Genomic DNA, 16425 nt, shown 5'->3' with positions numbered 1-16425 from the left:
CGCCAGGCTCCTCTGTCCATGGGATTCTCCAGGCAAGAATACTAGAATGGGTTGCCATCGCCTTCTCCAGGGGATCTTCCTGACCCGGGGATCGAACCCAGGTCTCCTGCATTGGCAGTCAGATTCTTTGTTGGCCCTCGTTAATTCATAATAAGGTCATATAAGTATAGTTTGCTCAAGATCAGAGGACAGGTGCTTAGGGAACATGTGTTCAATAATATTAAGTTACCTGCCTGCACGTGTAGCTTCTAAATAATATTTTACCCACTTCCAACTCATGAATCAGTAGGTTGCCAGGCCACCCAATTAATGTTTGTTGAATGACTGAATTTCTACAATCGTTAATTCTGTGCCTCTGGAATTGTATGGCTATATATGAGGCACAGACCGTGAACCAGGCTTGGTTGACTCACCCTGTATACAAGCTCATTATTGCTGAACATCAAACAGACGAATATGTATCATTCAGAACGAATATGTATCATTCAGAGATTCATTCACTAGTCCCTGACTGCTGGAAGACAGTGCTTTGGGGGTGGGGGCAAGGGGCTCTAATGAATTGTATGTACCCCTTTTATAAGTATTAATACTTCCGGGATTGTGTATTAATTCCCCCACCCGGCTCTTACACATCTGCCGTTGGTACCAGGCTAGGCTCTCAAGTAGACAACATCTACATCTTCCAAGCGCATATCACTTACTCAGTGGGGAGTTTGGGATCAATCAAGACTCAAGAAGAAATAACAATAAAAGCTAATTTTTTTTTGAGCACTTACTATGTATCAAGCACCATCCTAAACTCTCAACCTAAATTATCGTAATTTCCTCACAACTAGTCTATGGCGGTAGGTTCTATTATCCCTGTTTTACAAATGAGGAACTAAGGCATAGAAAAATTAATTTACCCAGCACATGGAAGGATTCAATCCCAGGCAGCCTAACTCCAGAGCTGGGTTTGAATTTGTTCTGAGGAGCAATGCAGGTGCTTGCAAGGGGCTGTGTACTCCCCATGCCTTTTCTTGCATGTGGAGTTTCTGCTCTGTTGTTTGTTTGTTTGTTTGTTTTTACAGCTAAGGAAAAGCCAGAGAGGTGACAGGCTCAGTGCAGGGCTCATCTAGTAAGATGTTCAGCTGGGATGAAGCCCAGATTCTGACTCCATATCCAGTGCTCAGTGGAGACTGTGTTAGGTGGACTTCACTTGGTGGAGGAATGATTGAGCCAGGTGTGGCTCCTGGGGGTGTGGGCAAGGAGACTTTGCTGAGAAGAGCAGGGAAGGGTCTGTGAGGGCACTGCCTGGGGCCTGGTCTCAGGCTTAACCCTTGTCAAGCCCACATCAGAGTCATTTGGGCCTGCCAGAAGGAGGGCTTCTGAGAAGGAGCCCTCATGCTGGGTCATAATAAGCCCTGAGCCCTTGGCCCATCTCCTCCTCTCCCCAGACCACAGCAGCTCCAAACCAAGCTGGCACTGGCCTGTGGAAGGAGCACAGGCAACCCTGGGCCCAGGCTAGCTCTAGACCCTGCCGCTCACGGCTGTGTAGCCTCAGGTGACTTCCAGGGCCTCTCTAGGCCACTGACTCCCCACTCAGTGAAGGAGCTGAACAATTTAGGCCATTAAAAATAGATGAAAAAATATTTTTAATAGTGAAGCTTTTAAACAAAAACACAGTCTTACACAGAATCTCAGTACTATGTGTAATGGAAACTTTCCTCAACTGGGTCTTGAATGAGCAGAGAAAATGTAGTCTCTTTAGTCTGTAAGTAATCAGACTTCTCTCTTAAGAGTCCCTTGGACAGCAAGGAGATCAAGCCAGTCCATCCTAAAGGAAATCAACCCTGAGTATTCATTGGAAGGTTGATGTTGAAGCTGAAACTCCAATACTTTGGCCACCTGATGCAAAGAGCTGACTCATTTGAAAAGCCCCTGATGCTGGGAAAGATTGAATGCAGGAGGAGGAGGGGACAACAGAGGATGAGATGATTGGATGGCATCATGAACTCAATGGACATGAGTTTGAGCAAGCTCCGGGAGATAATGAAGGACAGGGATGCCTGGCATGCTGCAGTCCAAAAGAGTTGGACACGACTTAGCAACTGAACAACAACAACAACAAAATCTGGTGAAAAGCAGGGAGAAAAAAGGCTTCCAAATAGTTCAGCCATTTTCTTTCTTTTTTTCTTTTAAATATCTACTTACTTATTCTTCGATCTTCATCACAGGATCTTTAGTTGAGGCATGCCAACTCTTCGATCAGGGATTAAATCTGGGCTCCCTGCATCGAGAGTAGAGTCTTAACCACTGAACCACCAGGGAAGTCCCTAGCAGTTTTCAGTCTGGGTTTGAGTTGAAATCATGAACCGTCCTTCTAAGGGCTGCCCTGTGTTCTTTCTGGAATAAACCTACTCCACTTCTGCCTTATCTCCTCTCTCTCTCACTTCCCCACATCCTTAATACATGAGCTTAAGAGGCTGGCTTCAAGTACCCGGAACCCCCTCTAAGCCTCTGCTCCTCCTGGAACGTCCTTTTCACAGGCTCCATTTGTCACAGTCCCCCATCCCCACCCCCATCCTTCAAATTCTGGCTCCTCCTCCACGAAGTCTTCTCAGATTTCCAAGCTGGTCATGAATTCCTCTGAATTTCCACTGCATCATCTCTGTCCTGCTATGTCCTTATCCTTTCCAACTGTGAGTTGGAAGGAATAGTAGGACGTGTAATTACAAGTGTGAGCAATGGCATCAAGTGTATTTCTGTCATGACTGCCATAGCATCACTCCTTGTGGAAGGCATGCCTCTCTGTTTCCTCATCTGTAAAGTGAGGGTATCCATACCCATCTCAAAGGGCAGTCAGGAGGACTAAATGAGATGATCTTGAAAAGTACTTGACACCGCGCTCGGTATCCAGTAAGTGCCCCATATACGTGGACCTTGCCTGGTGCTTACTGGGGCCTGAGTCTTGTTCATCTTTGCCTAAAGGGGACAGGTAGGGATTTGCATGTAGTAGGAAGGAGCCTCAAGGACATCTGTGTCTTTGCCAGAAAGGGAGGGGTCGCCTACCCCCTCCCAAGTCATTTTCCCGAGACTATGGTGGAGAGTTCTCGGGCAGCCATAGCCCTGTTGGCGGAGCTGTTTCAGTGCAGACCCACTTCCTGGTGTGTGTTATCGTCGTGCTGTTTCACGCACTTGACCGTCTCTGCGAGTTGCGGGCAGGGTGCTCTGCGGGAAGCCCAGGGCGCCCGGGTTTCCTTGCAGGATGTCAGCACCATCCTCCTGGCTGCTCCCTGCCCCCACCCCTCGCATTAGAGCCTGCAACTTTGAGCTGGAAAATCTGAGATACAAACTTGCATGCTGTGTTGCCGCTGGGGAAGATCAGAAAGAATCGGATCCCTCCTCCCATCCCCTACCCTTGGGGAATAGAGCTGTGGGCCAGCCCTGGGGTCAGTGGGCTTCCCTGGCTCCCACTCCGAGGGGTGAGGCTGAGAGAGAGGCCTTTATTGTTAAGAAAAGCTCTTTCCAGAAAGAACAATGGGACTTGGGGGAATTAGGGTATGGGGAGTAGCGCCTGGCTGACTAGAGAGAATTTTCTGAAATTGGGGAAGTGGTGGAATTAGGTGTCCCCGAACAAGGGGAAGCCAAGCACTCCTCCTTGAGAGGAAAGTCCTGTGTGCCTGGGGGAACGCCGGACCCTGGCCTGGCTGGCCAAGACTCCTTTGGTGCCTCTCTTCAAGACACCTTGTATGTTTGGGCAAAGACTGTGACCACCAAACCAAAGACTGCTCGCTCAACATTCAACAATGATTTATTGTGCACCTACTGTGTGCCGGGCACTGCCATGCACAAGTGTGCACAGTACTTGCTGGCCTTACCCAGCTCCCTCTCTGGTGATGGTGGGGGGTGATTTCAGGCTCTCAGCCCTGAATCTGTTGCCCTAACCACTCAGTGTCTACAGGGTTGGGGGAGGGCGGGAGGGAGCCCCTCAGAAGACAGATTTCATTTTCCACCAGTCCTGGAGATGGGACACTCAGTTAATTTCAGGAGGAAAAAAAAAACAAACAAAAAGAATGTGGTGTTTCTTGTACCCACCAGGCTGCTTGGGCTTTTCAAATGAGAGGCAAGAAAATCTGTTAGAGAAATAACTTTACAAGGCTCAGTTATACAACATAACAGCTCACTTTTCAGTTTAAACATCACCCGCAGCCTTAGGAGGCTAGTAGATAGGCCAGTTTTCCAGGCAACTGCTCATTTGTGGGTTCCTCCCAGGCCTGGGTTTTGAAAGCTAATGTTTCTTCAATTTGGATGGCAAAGGCACTTATCTCACACAGCCTTATGAGCTGAGCAGGGAACACGCCCAGTTTCCATGGGAGGAGAAAGGAGTGGGTGTGACTGGCAGAAAGCCAAGGCCACTGAGGGGTGGGGAGGTGGTCCTGGGCTTGGCCGGAGCTGCCTATCCTGTCCCATCCTCACATCCCTGGGGCAGAGAGCCTGGCTCCTGAAGGAGGCTAGAACATGTCCTGGCTATGAGACCTGGGGCAGGTACAGGACTTCTGTGATAGGCAGCCTCTGCTGCTGCTGCTGCTGCTAAGTCACGTCAGTCGTGTCCGACTCTGTGTGACCCCATAGGCAGCAGCCCACCAGGCTCCCCCATCCCTGGGATTCTCCAGGCAAGAACACTGGAGTGGGTTGCCATTTCCTTCTCCAATGCATGAAAGTGAAAAGTGAAAGTGAAGTCGCTCAGTCATGTCTGACCCTCAGCGACCCCATGGACTGCAGCCTACCAGCCTCCTCCATCCATGGGATTTTCCAGGCAGGAGTACTGGAGTGGGGTGCCATTGCTTTCTCCGAGGCAGCCTCTAAGGGCCCCCAACAGCCCCACCTCGATGTTCATACCCTTGTGTAATTTCCTCCCTGGGAGCGTGGGCTGGACCTAATGACTCGCTTGTGACAGGGTACAAGAACAATGGAGTGTCATTTCTGAGACTAGGTTCCCCAAAGACCATAGCTTCTGTCTGGCTCACTCTCTCTTCTCTCTCACTTGCCATGTTATAAACTGCCCTGCGGGGAGGCCCTTGGGGCAAGGAACTGAGAGAGACCTTCAGCAAACAGCCAGTGAAAAACTGAAGGCCTCAGTTCAACAGGCTATGAGGAACTTCATTTGCCAACAGCCACGTGAGTGAGCTTGGAAACCGATTCTCCTCTGGTTGAGCCTTCAGATGAATCCACAGCCCTGGTTGACACTTTATTGAAGCCTTGTGGAGAGATACTGAGCTAGAGGACCCAGCTAAGCCATGCCCAGATCCCCAACCCACAGGAATAATGAGGCAGTACACATCCAAGAAGAAAAGCTATGACCAACCTAAACAGCATATTAAAAAGCAGAGACTTTTTAATTTGCCAACAGAGGTTCATCTAGTCAAAGCTATGGTTTTTCCAGTAGTCATGTATGGATGTAAGAGTTGGACTATAAAGAAAGCTGGGTGCCGAAGAATTGATGCTTTTGAACTGTGGTGTTGGAGGAGACTCTTGAGAGTCCCTTGGACTGCAAGGAGATCCAACCAGTCCATCCTAAAGGAAATCAGTCCTGAATATTCATTGGAAGGATGGATGTTGAAGTTGAAACTCCAATACTTTGGCCACCTGATGCGAAGTACTGATTCATTTGAAAAGACCCTGATGCTGGGAAAAATTGAGGCAGGAGGAGAAGGGGACGACAGAGGATGAGATGGTTGGATAGCATCACCAACTTGATGGACATGAATTTGAGCAAGCTCTGGGAGTTGGTGATGGGCAGGGAAGCGTGGCATGCTGCAGTCCATGGGGTTGCAAAGAGTCAGACACAACTGAGCAACTGAACTGAAACTGAAAACATCCCTCACTTTAAGCTGCGTTTCAGGGTGATTTGTCACGCAGCATTAGATGACTAATACAGTCTCTCTTGCTCTCAGCCTCAATCTGCTCCTCTAAGAAGTGGGGTTAAAGATACATCTCTGGGTAATCGTGTGGATGAACTCGGCTCTGGAGGTTCTTCCTCAAGACCCCACTGGAGGCAGAGTAGATGTTCCATAGCACCATCCCTCGCTTCTACTTTAGTCACACAAATCAAAGTCAAATAGCAAACTATGCAAGTGCTGGGAAGGAAGAGAACAGGGTGCTGTGGGGGCAGAAGCTGTGGCCCTGGCCTGGCCTGGGAGAGGGGAGGTTTCTTAGAGGAGGTGAATTTTGACTGAGATCTGAAGGCTGAGTTGGAAGAGGGTTCATTTATCCTTCTCTTCCCTACCCCCTTGTTAGTCTCTTTCTTAGCACTTTGTGGTTTCCTATCCTAGTACTTATCACAGTTCATGACTGCTCATGGAGAAGGAAATGGCAACCCACTCCAGTATTCTTGCCTGGAGAAGCCCAGGGACAGAGGAGGCTGGTGGGGTCGCACAGAGTCAGACATGACTGAAGCAACTTAGCAGCAGCAGCATGACTGCTCATGTGTCTCTGCCTTGAGGAAGCTCCGGGTCACATAGTAGAGCAAGTACGTGGCACAGGGCCTGGAACATAGTAGGTGCTCCAGAAAACTGCCCTGAATGAATGGGTAGGCACAAGATCAGGGGACAAAGCATTAGTGGGAGAGGGAACAGCATAGGTGACCGTCTGGGAGGGGGCCCATCAGGCTGGCATGAGGAGCGTGGTACCAGTCAGCCTGGAGAAGGAGGCCAGGGCCAGATCATGTAGGCCTTGAGGCCTCGGGAAGGGAGCTGTCTTCAGGGCAATAGGGAGCCATAGAAGGGACAGGAGGGAGAGCGACACAATCAGATATGCTCTTTAGCGAGATTGGTCTGGCTGCTATGAGGTGAATGGGGTTCAAGAGGGCAGCACTGGAAGCAGAAGGCTTGAAGGTCAGAGACGAGAGGGCCAGGAAAGAGTGGACCATATACAGGGACAGAAGGTGACATGGACAGGCCCTGTGGTGACTAGACGTGGGGCGGCAGGAGAGAGAGGGTCCAGGCTGATGCCACGACAGTGCAGCCTGCATTAGACTGAGCAGAACTCAGTGTCTGAGGGAATCCCCCAGGACATGAAAAATGGAGACATTCAGGGCTCTGTGATCCTGGAAACTCTCTAGGTCCCTGGTGAGCAAAGCTCAGAAGAGCCTGGCCTTGGAAGGGGCTGGTAAAAGCTTCTTGAAACTCGAGCCTGTGTTTACAGATGATGGAGGTTGTGTGGGGAGAGTGCCGGCTTCCCCGGTCCAGGTCTCAGGGGTCCCTGAGTTCCGCCAGGCAGAGCTTGAAGAGCGAATAAACACGGAGCAGCTTTCTGGATCATCTGTTTTCCTCAAAGATTTTTACAGGGAAGAAAACAATATATATATACTGGTATAAAACAAAGTATTACAAAGTAGAAAGCAAATTCACTCACATAAAAATTTCATATGAAAATGCAAAAGTGTGAAGATATTTGGTTTCCCTCAGGTCCAAATACCAGACCCCTGAAAGTCTGAGTAAACTCTTCTCCACCACTGGAGATATTTGGGCGGGAAGGAGGGGAGGGTTCTTGACTTTGAGCATGAAAAGTGCTCTAACTTTGACGGCAGCCAGACTTCGGCTCTGCCACCAGATTGCTGCATGACCTTGAGTGAGTTACTGTGCCTCTCTGAGCCCAGGTATCAGTTTCAGTGGCCCTCGAAGGACCTGTCACTCCCCAGCTTCAAGCAGCCGTTCCTCTCAGACTGGCTTTCCAGCTCTCCCAAGTCTTACCTTTTTGCCACTTGCTGGAGGAGGATTAAAATTTGTTCATTTCCTAAGTGGCAGCATTTTGCATAGAATAATTTCTTCTATGAGATCACAGGAAACAGAAAAATGAACTGAATCATTGTAGAAATAAATAACTGTAGGTATACCCAGTCTCCCCACCATATCTTATGCAAGCATTGATAGTAAAATCCAAACTGTATATAGGTCTTAGATTAACTCTTTTTTTAGATCAACTTTTTGAAATCTTTTAATATGATGTGCTACACTATTTGGTATGAAAGAAAACAAGAAAGAAAATTTGAAAGTTCCCAATAGATATCATGAGATCTTATTTTTAATCAGAACTTCCCATAAATGAGCAAGAAGACATAAATAGACATTTTACTGAAGAGGGTGTAAGTTGGAAAATAAGTATACAAATAGGTTTTCCACAGCATTAACCAGTGGGTTATGCAAATTAAAATCACAGTGAGATACCATGATGTGCTTATTAATTAGAACAACATTAAAAAGAATGACTCCACCAAATAAGAGGATATAGAGAAATGGGGCCACTCACTCACTGCTAATGGGAATGTAAAATGGTACAGCCACTCTGGAAAAGAGTACTGTGGTCTCTTACAAAACTAAAATTACATTTACCAAACAACCCAGCAACTGTACTCTTGAACATTACATCAGAGAAATGAAAAACTTTTGTTCATACAAACGTGAAGTGAAAGTCTCTCAGTCGTGTCTGACTCTTTGTGACCCCGCAGACTACACATATTAAAAAGCAGAGACATTACTTTGCCAACAAAGGTCCATCTAGTCAAAGCTACGGCTTTTCCAGTGGTCATGTATGGATGTGAGAGTTGGACTATAAAGCAAGCTGAGTGCTGAAGAATTGATGCTTTTGAACTGTGATGCTGGAGGAGACTCTTGAGAGTCCCTTGGACTGCAAGGAGATCCAACCAGTCTATCCTAAAGGAGATCAGTCCTGAATATTCAGGAAGGACTTATGCTGAAGCTGAAACTCCAATACTTTGGCCACCTGATGTGAAGAGCTGACTCATTTGAAAAGACCCTGATGCTGGGAAAGACTGAAGGCAGGAGGAGAAGGGGATGACAGAGGATGAGATGGTTGGATGGCATCACTGACTCAATGGACATGAGTTTGAGTAAACTCTGGGATTTGGTGATGGACAGGGAGGCCTGGCGTGTTGCAGTCCATGGGGTCACAAAGAGTCAGACACGACCAAGCAGCTGAACTGAACTGAACTGGACTATACAGTCCATGGAATTCTCCAGGCCAGAATACTGGAGTGGGTAGTCTTTCCCTTCACCAGGGGCTCGTCCCAACCCAGGGATCGAACCTAGGTCTCCTGTATTGCAGGCAGTTCTTTACCAGTTGAGCCACAAGTGAAGCCCACAACAGGTGAGTGGTTCAGCAAACTGCAGTCCATCCACATCATGGAACATTACTTAGCAGGACAAAGGAACAAACTATTGACGCACAGAACAGCTCACTCGACTCTCAAGGGAATTGTGTGAAAATAAAAATTATGAGTGAAAAAAAGGTCCATATCAAACAGGTTATATGCTGTAAATTTTCACCTGTATAACATTCTTGAAATGGCAAAATTAAAGAGAAAAACATGGCGGTGGTTGCTAGGTGTTGTGGTATTAAGTGGGGTGGGGAGAGCTTTTGATTATGGCTATAAAAGGGTGGCTGGAAGAATTCTTTTGCTGGGATTTTTCTGTATCCTGACTGTGGTGATGGCCACAAGAATCTACATGTGTGATAAACTGCATGCAACTAATTACATGCCCATATACATTCAATGAAGGCCTGCAGAACTGGGTAAAATCTGAATAAGTTCAATGGGCTGCCTCAGTGACTGTTTCCTGGTTGTTACACTGTGCTCCAGTTATGTAAGACAGCTACCACTGGGGGAAGCGGAGTGAATGCCATGCAAAGATTTTTGTATTATTTCTTACAACTAAATGTTGTAAGAAATGTCTATAATGTGTCAAAATAAAAGGGTTTTTTTAAAACAAATCTTTTATTAAAAGAACTTCCCAAATCCATCCCATAGAGCTGGTGATAATCTAGCCAGCCATTGTGAATAAACTATTAACAGACAAATACACACACACACACACACACACACACACACACACACACACAAGGCCCGTCGTGTTTTTTTATCCCCTTTCCATTTCATCCATCCCAACTCCATATGTTAAAGGCCAGCGAGGACTGGAAGGGCTCTGTGGGCCGCTGTGGCTCACTCCAGAGCAAGTCTCTGTGGCTCCGAAAAGGTAGGCACTGTCACTGTCTTGAGTGAGGGTACTGGCTGTCCTGAGGCCCCCTCCTCCCTCATCCCTTGGAACAGCCCAGAGTGATGGGCTACAGCATTCTTACGATCTATGATATTGTGCAGAGAGGAGAGAGGGAGATTTCCCCTGAGAATTCCCTTGGAGGACTCATGAATCCTCGCCTGGTTTAGCAAGTCTCACCCTGGGCGACTGGTGGAGAGACAGCTCACCCTGGATGGTGGCATGGCCCCACCCAGGTATCCATCAGCACCCATGTATGGGACATGGATGACCCCGATGGCCAAGTGGTAGACAAGATCCCTCTGCCTTCCCAAATATCCCTCACTCGGGGCTCCTACGCAGGCCTTAAACATCTTTTCTCTTAGAGATTCATTCCTTTGCTTAAGACTTTCGTTTGTTCATTCATTCACTCAGTGGGTATAAGAATGCATTCATTCAAAACTTATTTCCTGACACCTATTCTGTGCTAGGCTCCACGCTGGGTGCTAGAGTATGTAGTTAAGACATGACTTTCCTGAGAACTTCTCCTTCAGGTGGGGAAGATATAAATTCAATTAAATGATACCTTTAAGGAGGTAGGTACTCTTGAGAACCTTGTACAAGGGGATAGCAACCCAGAGGTGGGCTGTGGGGCAGGGGCAGCTGGGAAGGCTTCATGGAGGAGGTGAGGCTGGAAGAGGATGGAGGAGAGGGGCAGGGAAAGGGAGTCAGGGCAGAAGGAACCTTCCTTGAAGCACAGGACCGCAGTGGGAACCCAGGTGGTTGATTGGCTGGCTAGAGACAAGGCTCCTCCCACTTCCCAGACGCCCTTCCCAGATCCCAGCGAACCACGAGTCACACCTTCACCAGAGGGGAATGCAACCTTGCCTCAGAGCAAATTAGACCAGTGCTTGGCCATGCAGGTGGATCCTGAGAGGATCTTGTTAAAATGCAGATTCTCTGCCTTTCTCACAAGCTCCCAGGTGACTCCCGGGACGCAGGTCCCTGGACCACACTTTGAGTAGTTAGGGATCTATAGTAGCAACCTCCCTTGATTCCACCTGGGAACTTCATTTCACCCAGATCTGAACTTGAGCCATTGGCTGCTGCCCTCTAGGTCATGATTCACACCTTCATAACACCCACCCGTCCCACCAACTCTGGAAGGAGACAGATGTGGGGCCTGCCCCTGGGCTGTGTGACCTCAGGCAAGTCTTCAACCTCTCTGAGCCTCCATTTCCTCATCTGCAAAATAAGATAGTCGTTTTCACAGGGTGAGTATGAAGGCTGCATGAGCAATGATGAGCTTAGCAAAGTGGATGGCACCCAGCACGACCAATGCATGTTAGTGCTTGTACTTGCTCTTTTGCTGCCAACGTTTCCAGTTATATTGTTCCATCTGGAGCCCAGCGGACTTGAGTTAATGTCCCAGCTCAACCACTGAGCAGCTGTGTGACCTTGGACAAACCACACAACTGCACCAAGCGGCGGCTGCCCCTTCTGTAGAATGGAGTTGGGAAACTGCCGCTTCCTAGCTCACGGGTTGTGGGGAGGTTCCAGTGGTCTGTAAGCAGCCTCCTGGTACCACACCAGGAAGTCCTGACCACGTGGAGAGCCAGCAGGAAGCCTAGCTGTCTAGATTTACTCACACATCCTTGCTTGTCCAACACTGAACACCCGCTCTGTGCCCCCCGATAGGCACAGAGATTGAGGGGTGAGGGAGATGTCACTCGGAGCCTCACGTCTCGCCATGCACAGGGCTGGAGAGCCACTTGGGGGCCTCGGGCTGGGCATCCTGGCAGCTGGCAGCTAGGACAAGCGAGCTTTGGCACCAAAGGGCACAGAGATGGTGCAGCGGCCTCTGAAGATGCCTAGTAAGATACAGGGACATGCTGGTACCGGGTGGGCTTGGGTCTGAACACGTTTGAGATTTTTTTTTAATTTTTAATTGGAGTATAGTTGCTCTACAATGCTGTTGGTTTCTACTGTACAGCAAAGTGAATCAGCTGTACCTATACATATAGCCTCTCTTTTTGGATTTCCTTCCTGTTTAGGTCACCACTGAGCACTGAGTAGGATTCCCTGTGCTTTACAGTAGGTTCTGAAGACATTTTAGATGTTCCCGTAGTCTGGCCAGCACTTATAGTCTTGAGTACAAGTCTTGAAGTAGCCGGCCATTCCTGGGCCAAGAACAGGGCTGGGCAGAGCCTGAATCCCCAGGGTGATGAGCTGGGAGTGAAGGCAGAAATGCCCAGAGCCTCTTTTCAGCTGGGGCCATGGCGAGGAAGCCTCCTCCACAATTGTCCTGTTACCCGGTCTAGGAAACTTCCTTACCTGAAGAATGGAACTCAGATTGGGACATCAGATTTTTAAGGTTAGATAGAGACCATTCAGAGAATGGAGCCACATTCCAGAAAGCAGAATTGCTGAACTTGGAGAAAGCAGTATTCAGGGGCCAAGAACCCTGTCTTCAGAGACTGATGAGAGTCCTGTGGTTGAACCACCTGACAATCTGCTTTGTTCTTAGAGATGTCAAAGGTTAGGATCAGTGAAATGCCAAGAGTTGGTTTCCAATTACTTTAATCAATTTTTGAATAAAGTTCCCCCCCAATTATAAAAGTTAACCATGCTTATTGCAGAAACTTTGGAAAATATACAAAACTATAAAGAAAAAAATGAAAAATTAGAATCTTCCAATCCAGGGTTCACCATTTTTAACATGGCAGAACAGAGTTTCTAACTCTTTTTTGACAGTTCAGTGGTCCTTAGGGACCCAATTCCTGCCCAGCAGGTGGGCTGCTCCCCATATGCTGGTGATTTTTGGATTAGAAACAGCATGGAATTTGAAGAAGTGTGCAGGTGTATCTGACAGCTACTGCTGTGATACTGTGTAACAAACAAACTCCCAGTTCACTGGCTTACAATTATAAGCATTTATTTCATAATCAGGTCTGTGGGTTCAGTGAGGAGTGAATGGTATCAGTGAATCTAAGCTGCGGGTTGGTCTATGTGGGCTCCATGTGGCTTTCATCCCTCCGCAAGCTGGGAGCTCCCACAGGCACATAAGGCCCACTGCACAGTAAGTTTTAAGCCTCTGCTTGTGTCATAATCCACTAACATCCCATTGGCCAGAACAAGTAACATGGCCAACCCAAAGTCAAGAGGTAGAGATGAACACAGCCTTTGGCAAGAGTGTGGATGTAGATGCGCCCATGGGCTGGGGGGTGGGGCACTTATTCAATCTTCTGCATCTGGTGGGTCTAACACTTCCCACCCCCTCCCCAGGGTCAGGACCCTCCTGTGTGGAAGCACTGCTTCCGCCCTTTAGTCTATTTCCCTCTTTTACATATATAATTTTGATTACACAGTGTTAGTCGCTAAGTCATGTCCAACACTTTAATGGCCCCATGGACTGTAGCCTGCCAGGCTTGTCTGTCCATGGGATTTCCCAGGCAAGAATACTGGAGTGGGTTGCCATTTCCTTCTCTAGCATTGGGTGTATATTCAACTTTTTAAAAAATGCTTGTTTTCTTTTTTCACTTAGCTTTATACCCTATAGATAATTTCCTTATATTAAATATTTTTGAGAACATGGAATATAATGGCTACAGAATTATAAAGTCATAAAGTTTTGCATGACTGGTTGCACTCTCCCTCTGAGATACTGAGGTTTTATCCAGTTTGGCTGCTATAAGTAGCAATGTGGTAGACATCTTGGTACAGACACTGCTTGTACCACATTGGTCATATGGTTGGTCTCTAGCCATGGAAGATACGCACCTCACTAAAGCTCAAAAATTTGACCAAGGCCTGGAAATCAGAGCATGGAATCTCCCCTAGTCATAGAGATTTGTTCAGAATGGAGAGGGAGCCTAGGCTTGGCCAGTCAGGGATTTGTTTCAAGAGTGACATCTGACCCAAGGTGATCCAATCAGAGTAAAGCCTGGGACTTGCCGGGGGTTTACTGGGAGGAGACACACTCTCTTTTCCTCTGACTTCAACTTTAAAGGATGCATGCCCGAGGATGCTGGCAGCTGTTTTGTTTATGCGAAGCCTGAGAATGAAGCCAAGATGCAGGAAAGCAGAGCCCACAAACAGACTGGATTCTGTGGCCACTGGGCCCCTGATCAAGCTGTTCCTGAAGCTTGAGAATTCCTGGACTTCTTGTTTTATAAGCCAATACACTCTCTCTTTGGCTTAAGCCAAGTTGAGTTGGACTTTGTCATTTTGAACCAAATAGCTCTGGTTTCATTCACTTAAATTTTTTGACTTAGAATTGCTGAGCCAAAGGACACAAACATTTTGTAAGCCTCTTAAGACCCCTTTTCAGAGCGCTTTCCAGAGAGTTTATACAAACAGCATTGCAGTGTTGGAGAGTCTATCTTACATGGATTAATGTACTAGCTAATATTTTTTTGATGGGCAGAAGTTATAAGGTGTGGACGTCCCTGGTGGTCCTGTGGTTAAGAATCCACCTGCCAATGCAGGGGATACAGGTTAGATCCCTTGCCTTGGAAGAGTCCACGTGCCACAGAGCAACTAAGCCCGTGTGCCAGAGCTCCTGAAACTGCATACCCTAGAGCCTGTGCTCCTCCAGAAGAGAAGCCACCGCAGTGAGAAGCCCTACGGCCACAACTAGAGAAAGCCCCAGCAGCAGTGAAGACTCAGCGCAGCCAAAAATCAGTAAATCTTTACGTAACCACATCCACAAAGACCCTTTGAAAAAAAGTTATAATGTGCAATTTTATTTTCAGTCAAGAGAAAGATCTTTCATGTTTGTAGGCCATTTTTATTTTGTGATTTATTTTTTGTCCATTTCGGGAACAATTGATGTCATTCTTTTTACTCGCGTTCTTTCAATGTCAAAAACATTGATCCTTTTTCAAATTTCTCAGCATTTCCTTGATCTCACCCCACCCCCATTTTATTTTCTTTAGACATTTTGCTGTGTTCTGAGGTAGATGCAGCTTTCATTTTTATGTGGTTGAACTATTTTCAGGCATCGCTCCTGGTTGCTTTGATGCTTCCGAAAATTCTTCCGGACTAAAGGTAGATGTGGAGCAGATTTCTTCTTTTTGACGTGGGTGTACTCGGTGTTTCGCACCCTGTGATTGGAGACCAGTCTGCGCTGGAATCATCTGGGATGATTGTTAAAACAACAGATCTTGGGGGCCTCATGCCAGAATTCATAATTTCTGAGAATAAGCCCTGTTTAGCAAGTGTCATAGGTGGTTTTAATGAATACTGTCGTTGGAAAACCACCTCTCAAAGGAATTGGAATATACTATAATATCTGGTGGGAAAAAAGACATAACTTGATCTTTCTGCCAAATAGCCAATTTTCTCAGCTCCAGCCATTAGCTAATAGTCTGCCTCTTCCTGAATGGTCTGTAGAAAGAATGCTCTCACACTTAAAGAAAATTAAAGCTGGAATTTGATGTCAGGTACAAAGAGCTCTCAGTCTTGGAAAATGTCCAGGCCCTCAGGCTCCTGGTGTCTTGGGGTCTCAGGGTCTGGATGTGAAGTCAGATGACATGACATTTCATAAGGTATCTGAAACCACTGCTTTTTTCCTCCAAATGCTCCTGAAGGCCTTTCTCCAGCTAACTTGGAATCCAGAAAGAAAGTGCTTTGAAGGTTCACGGCCACGGCTGAGAGAGCTTTCTCAAAAGACAGCCTTTTTTTTTTGACAAAAAAGCCCAGCAAGGATAAACTCCCATGCTCTAGTACATGCCAGCAGCCTGGGAGCACAGGGCCCTTCAATGCAGGGCCCAGTTGTCAATTTCATGACCAGGCTCTGCCCAGGGGAGGCTGGGAGTTTCTAGAAGACTCGGTCGGATGCCTGCTGTAACTTATAGCAGTGACCAGGTCACTGTCACACCAGGCCTCTGTTCTGATGGCCCTCCTCCCCAGGAAGTGTGTCAAACATCTGAACTCGACCTACTAACACACGCATAACGTGTGCACAGCAGGTAGATGGCAGGGTACAGAAGGACAAGAGCTCTTCACAGAGCCCCAGTGGGCAAAGGCAGAGGACCGTGCCCTGGGCCCCTAACAGGGTGTTATGTCCAGGACCTCTGGGGAGGTCATATGGGGTGGGGATGGCCCTCCCAGAATGCCAGGACCCCATCATGCTTGCCCCATTGTACAGATGGGAACTGGAGTGCAGGCAGGGGGCTTGGTGTTCCACGTGGAGCAGAGCCCACCTTAAGCATTTGGGATTTGTCATTCCTCCAAAGCAGCAGTTCCCAAAATGTGGTCCTGGGACCAGCAGCATCAACATCACTGGGGAGCTTGTCATAAATGCAGACTCCAAGGCCTGGCCACCCCAGGCCTGCTAAGCTCTGGGTGTGGATCCACACTCGATCCTAAAAAGCCTTCCTATGCAGATTTA

The sequence above is a fragment of the Bos taurus genome, chromosome 21, assembly GCF_002263795.3.
Source record: "Bos taurus isolate L1 Dominette 01449 registration number 42190680 breed Hereford chromosome 21, ARS-UCD2.0, whole genome shotgun sequence".
Lineage (NCBI taxonomy): Eukaryota > Metazoa > Chordata > Mammalia > Artiodactyla > Bovidae > Bos > Bos taurus.
The sequence above is the reverse complement of the archived record's forward strand: the minus strand, read 5'-3'. Positions refer to the sequence as shown.